This window comes from Medicago sativa, chromosome 6 (genome assembly GCF_051527215.1).
Source record: "Medicago sativa cultivar Bolivia chromosome 6, Bolivia_mono, whole genome shotgun sequence".
NCBI lineage: Eukaryota > Viridiplantae > Streptophyta > Magnoliopsida > Fabales > Fabaceae > Medicago > Medicago sativa.
Genome location: NC_140754.1, coordinates 37,323,486 through 37,330,013, shown reverse-complemented (window position 1 = coordinate 37,330,013; position 6,528 = coordinate 37,323,486). Strand labels below are relative to the sequence as shown.

The following is a 6,528-nucleotide window of genomic DNA, read 5'->3' as shown; positions in this document are numbered from 1 at the left end:
TTAAGCCTTGAAAAATTTGAATGACCTTCTTATAAGTAAAAGTTTAAGTGAAGTTTGGTGAAGTGATGCTCAATCTGATGCTAATTATATTCAAAAAAAATAATTCCCTAAATATAAGTCGTTTTTCAAGTTACTAGATGTATTTATTATTTTTTTCGAAAGATAAACTTAATTAATGCGTGCTTATGAAAAGGGAAGGATACCCCCAATCCCTTTTTCATTTTAACTTATCCAGTTCAAAACAGTTTCATTCTGAAATCAAATATCATGACATATTTATATGTGGAAGATATCTAGCACGTCTTAACCCATTTACAGTATTTGCAGGTTGTTCTTTTGAGGTTGGCTATTTTTAGCCAAAATAGAAGCCGAAACTGTTAGAGGTATTAATCTGGTTCATCTGTGTAAAATGGGTAGGCTAATTCTTAATTGTGCAGAAACATGAGCTATGTTTGGAAAGATAGATTTTACATTAGAAAATAATTATAAGGCTGAGGTAAGAAAATAACTAGGCCGTCTATCTAAGACAATGACGCTCATTGATCAAGTAGATAGAAAGAAAATCTCCAATGGTCCATTAAGCAGAGTTAGACCCTCTGTTAGTCAAATATCAAAGCCACTCAAGTCCAAGAAAAGTTACACTATTGTTCAGAATAAGGAAGTTATTTCTTCGAGCCAGGGCCGTCTTAACAAATTCATAGGCCCAGTTTTAATTTTATAAGGGATGCAAAAAAAATTAAATTCCAGGCCCCAAAAAAAATAAATAAGCCATTTAAAAAAAAATTATAAAACACACTTTGATAGGTCTTGAACACAACAAAAAATTATAAAACACACTTTGATAGGTCTTGAACACAACACATGACCTCACACTCAACAAAAAGTGGCCATGCCACTAAAGCAAGCTGTACAAACTGAAATAATTTGCTTTTAATAGGTATATAACCATTATTTTCGTGTCTTACATATAAAAAAAAAATTATTTTGGGCCCCAAAAAATTGGAGGCCCGGTGTCGTCGCCCAGCCTCGACGGGCTATGGGCCGGCCCTGCTTCCAGCAAGGAAAAAATAATGAAACCGAGAAAATAACCGGCAACAAAGCATCTACAAATACTGCCAGCAGGAGAGTCCTTTCTGTCATTTGAAACTCGCTAGAAAGATGAAACAAAGCTTCAATTTTTTATCCCGTTTTGTTTTTTTAACCTTGCCATGCCTTGCAGTTTGAGAGTGCATAGTTCAAATAGGAGTTTGACCCTAAAGAGTTTTTTGATATGCAGTTTTGATCGGCCAAGCACGGTTCCCCAATTAATATCCTGCAAGAGTAAAATATTGGATATTGTCTAATTGCCTCAAATTTTATAATGTGGATTCTTTTTATAGAAATCTAGGACATGATGCTTTAATCTTGTATCTTCTAGTTGCTTTCAGTTTTTATTTATTAGCTAAAAATATTGCAATTTTTACAACGATCCATCAATTCAATCACGACAACTATCCATCAATTCTTGGTATTCATCTGATGAAGACACAAGGTATAACATCAATGCAACTACTACCAAACAAGGTTTTAAAAAAGATCTGCAACTCACAACGTCAAAGTTTTTGATGCACCTATGACTGCATTGAGACCGCGATCACGACCACACCATCTATATTCTTCTTCAATTTTTGCAATACCAAGGATCCCAACACGATGGTGATTTAAAAATTTGATAATAAATTATTAGTTTTGAAGATCAATAGGAGGATGCTCAACCTAATTTAGAAAGTAAATTTAAAGATGACATTAGTTCAAATCCCAGCAACATGATTTGATTACCAATTTCTAGTAAAGGTGAAAATCTGCTCCTTTTCTTCAAATCGATATTTCTAACTCTGTAAGTTCAAATGCAATCCCCTTATGTAAGCATATATGGAAATTCTTTCAAAACACGTAGATACTTCATATAAAATAGAGAATCAACAAAACTTGGAATTTATAATATGTCAACGTAACAACGAGAGACATTTGTAAAACCAATAATATGCAGAGTTTCACACAGTATGTTCTATACAGGTATTGAGATTTGAACAGTCTTGTTGAGCTTAAATTTTAATTGAGTTCTTTTCAGAAGTTATAAAGACAACAATGCTACAATTATATGATGATTTTAGCCAATTTTTTAGTTCAATATAATGTATTTTTTCACGATAACAGTAGCACATAGACACAGTCACACACACAATTAACAGTAGCATGCATAAAGACCTCAATATTTTAATTGTTAGATTGCTGAATTTTCTTCAGCTAATAAAATGTTCTATTTCCTTGAAAATTTTAGAGTTGAAAAATTTAGCTTTTTTGATCTGATGTGTCATTGACCAATCTTATGTTTATATTTTTCTAGTACTATTGCTTTGAGCAAGAGTTGTCGTCTGAGCTGCTGAAATTTCCAAAGAAGATGAGAAAAGGACTATATGGGGAACCTGTCACTATCAAGGTCAGCTGCAAACTTGATTGTTTGTGGACAGGCTGGCCGAGCTCCGAACCTATCATACAGATTTGGTTTGGACACTCATAAGAAATTTGTTGTTGAACTTCAAAAGGGCTCTGTTGTATAAATTTACGTATAAGCGAAATCGATTTCCTGATATACAATAAAAATTTGTTTCAAATTTGTTTCAAATTTTAAATTTAAGAAACAGGTTGGTGTCTGTCTTATAAGACTTAATACAATAAAAATAACCCTCATTTATTTTATAATACATCAATGCAGAATCCATTTATTTGGACCATTTCAAAGCAGAATCCATTTATTGAAACACTAGTTGAGCTTGCTTACAAATTACCATGTACATGAGGTATATAAAGTGATAATATTTCTATATATCATTTAAAATAATACATTATATGAAGAACCAATGCTGCCTCTCTTTTAATACATGTACCTATAACAAGTGTGCAAAATTTAAAACAATTAAAAGGTAAAGTAAAGCCTATATAATACGAAAACCACCACCCTGCTACCATTACATTACTGAAGTATGAATCGAACCAAGATGACAAGAGGTGATAAATAAAGATCGTCACTTGCTACAATGAGCAACATAAAATCAAAGGTGGATTCAAATACTATTGAGCAAACTATCTTCTTCCATTGATTTAATATTTAAGACTTCTATGTACATACTTATCACCCTTATACATTTATTGTCGTCACTTGTTGCGACACAATAATGTCATTTGTAAGGTTCACTTTCTGGTTTCTTTTAATTTTAAAACAACCAATATTAGTATCGGCAGCATACAGTGGATAAGCTGTTTATTTGCGAAAGCACCCTGCATAAAAATGCAGCTTGGCCACTATATGTTGCCAGTATTAATGGGAGCATACTAAAACCTATTCAATGGTGACAAGCTGTAGGTAACTTTTGATTTTGCGATTTGTTTCATTTAGGTTGAAGCATACTAAGAGCTTAATTTGATAAAGTACTGTTTGGGTTATTATCATGTCTTTTGTATGTGTTATCTTGTGAATTAATATATCTTAAATGTATCACTGTGATTGAATGTTATTAAATAGGTTGAAGCATTTGGAAAGGGCATGAGGATCACTAGCTATCGATCTAAATTATCCGCGCATGCTTCTACTTATGCAACGGCCACTGCTGCACCTCTCTTCAGGTAATGTAATATGATCATTCTCATGCGAGGGGAGTTTAATTTACTCAATAATTGCATTGGTTCAAATTTCCAAATGTATAATTTATCATCGTTCAAAAGAAAAGATTTAAATCTCTTCTTGAAGTGCTGACTGTTATGCATATTTGTCATGTTGTCAAATATTTGAGGGACATGGAATTATCTCTTCTTGTGTCTTCAACAAGAATATGATCAGTTCATAATCCATATTTTTGAATGAATTTTTATTTCAAATCAATTGGGACTACAGCCCTGTCCTTTTGAAATTAAGTATATGTCGAATTGAATTGAAGAGAATGTAAACATCATTTAATTTTACGAAGCTCTCATTTGTGTCAAGCACTAACAAAAATTTGTGCAACAACCAATAATGTTATAGGTTAAATCTTAAGAAATTGAAATTTTTTAATGACCTTCTTATAAGTAAAAGTTTAAGTGAAGTTTGGTGAAGTGATTCGCAATCTGTCGCTAATTATGAGTCGTTTTTCAAGTTCCTAGATGCATTTATTATTTTTTTTGAAAGATAACCTTAATTAATATGTGCTTATGAAAAGGGAAGGAGGAAGTATCATGAGATATTTGTATGTGAAAGATAACCTGTTTACAATATTTGCAGGCTGTTCTTTTGAGGTTGGCTATTTTTAGCCAAAATAGAAGCCGAAATTGTTAGAGGTATTGATTTAGTTCATTTGTTAGATAACTAGCGGCTTAACCCGTTTACAATATTTAATTCTTAATGTTTGTGAAGATACATGAGCTTTGTTTGGAAAGATAGATTTTACATTAGAAAATAATTTTAAGGCTGAGGTAAGGAAATAACTTGGCCATCTAACTAACACACTGATGCCTATTGATCAAGTAGATGGAAAGAAAATCTCCAATGCCACTCAAGTCCAAGAAAAGTTACACTATTGTTCAGAATAAGGAAGTTGTTTCTTCCAAGGAAAAAAACAATGAAATCGAGAAAATAGCCGGCAATAAAGCATCTACGAATACTGCCAGCTGGAGAGCCCTTTCTTTCATTTGAAATTCGCTAGAAAGATAAAACAACCCTTCAAATTTTTATCCTGTTTCGTTTTTTAACCTTGCCTTGCCTTGCAATTTGAGAATGCATACTTCAAATAGGAGTTTGACCCTAAAGAGTTTTTAGATATGCAGTTTTAATGGCCAAGCACGGTCCCCCAATTAATACCCTGCAAGAGTAAAATGTTGGGTGACTTATATTTTGAAGTCTCCAAATATCAAATTGAAGGATACACCCTAATCGTCTAAAATCGGATTTTTCGTCTGTTGTATTCTTTTGTGATGACTGTATTGTGTGTATAGCTAGTATCTTAGATTGAAAATATTGTTGAAATGTTGGTTTGTTCTTGCCAATTAAGTCATTGATGGCCACTCTTGTGATTGCAATTTCTCTCTATGTTGTAGGAAATAGTGCTTGTCCATTTTCCATGATGGTGTTTTGTGTACCGCATTTCTCTCTTTTGAAAATTCCGATTTTGATCATACGAAGGATGTGACAATATTGGTAGGACATCTTTTTTTTTTTTTTTTTTTTGTATGATGAAGGCCAAATGAATAAAAACCAGGAGGGGTCATGAATCCGTATACAGTTAAGAGGAGGCAATTAAAGATGGCGGTTGACACAGTTTCCTTCCCTATGATAACAAGTTGTGACTCAGTCTCTAACCAGTGATTCTGCCAGTTTTCAGTGAAAGCTTTCTGAATCGCAAATATGGCTGCAGATAATTCAGCTATGAAACCTGAAGTAACCCCAATATTTAGCACAAAAACTTGCAGATAATGATTCTTTAATCTTGTATCTTCTAGTTGCTTTCAGCTTTTTATTAGCTAAAAATCTAATTTTTACAACGATTCATCAATTCAATCACGACAACTATCCATCAATTCTTGATATTCATCTAATGAAGACACAAGGTATAACATCAATGCAGCTACTACCAAACAAGGTTTTAAAAAAGATCTGCAACTCACAACGTCAAAGTTTTGTATGTCCCTATAACTGCATTGAGACCGCGATCACGACCACATCATCTATATTCGTCTTCAATTTTTGCAATACCGAGGATCCCAACACGATGGTGATTTAAAAATTTGATAATAAATTATTAGTTTTGAAGATCAATAGGAGGATGCTCAACCTAATTTAGAAAGTAAATTTAAAGATGGAGTAATGAGTCACTAACCAATGGTATTTCAAAAAAAAAGAAGAACACTTGCAGGTGACATTAGTTCAAATACCAGCAACATGATTTGATTACCAATTTCTAGTAAAGGTGAAAATCTGCTCCTTTTCTTCAAATCGATATTTCTAACTCTGTAAGTTCAAATGCAATCCCCTTATGTAAGCATATATGGAAATTCTTTCAAAACACGTAGATACTTCATATAAAATAGAGAATCAACAAAACTTGGAATTTATAATATGTCAACGTAACAACGAGAGACATTTGTAAAACCAATAATATGCAGAGTTTCACACAGTATGTTCTATACAGGTATTGAGATTTGAACAGTCTTGTTGAGCTTAAATTTTAATTGAGTTCTTTTCAGAAGTTATAAAGACAACAATGCTACAATTATATGATGATTTTAGCCAATTTTTTAGTTCAATATAATGTTTTTTTTCACGATAACAGTAGCACATAGACACAGTCACACACACAATTAACAGTAGCATGCATAAAGACCTCAATATTTTAATTGTTAGATTGCTGAATTTTCTTCAGCTAATAAGATGTTCTATTTCCTTGAAAATTTTAGAGTTGAAAAATTTAGTTTTTTTGATCTGATGTGTCATTGACCAATCTTATGTTTACATTTTTC

At 32.5% G+C, this 6,528-nt stretch overlaps 1 long non-coding RNA gene across 1 annotated transcript; it reads left to right on the top strand.

Annotated features, from left to right (window-relative positions):
* The first annotated feature begins 3,344 nt into the window (after positions 1–3,344).
* On the top strand, positions 3,345–5,189 carry LOC146914928 (uncharacterized). The gene is made up of 4 exons (XR_015013197.1): positions 3,345–3,403; positions 3,563–3,663; positions 4,298–4,353; positions 5,110–5,189. It is a non-coding gene; the product is annotated as an uncharacterized LOC146914928 (long non-coding RNA).
* Positions 5,190–6,528: the final 1,339 nt, after the last annotated feature.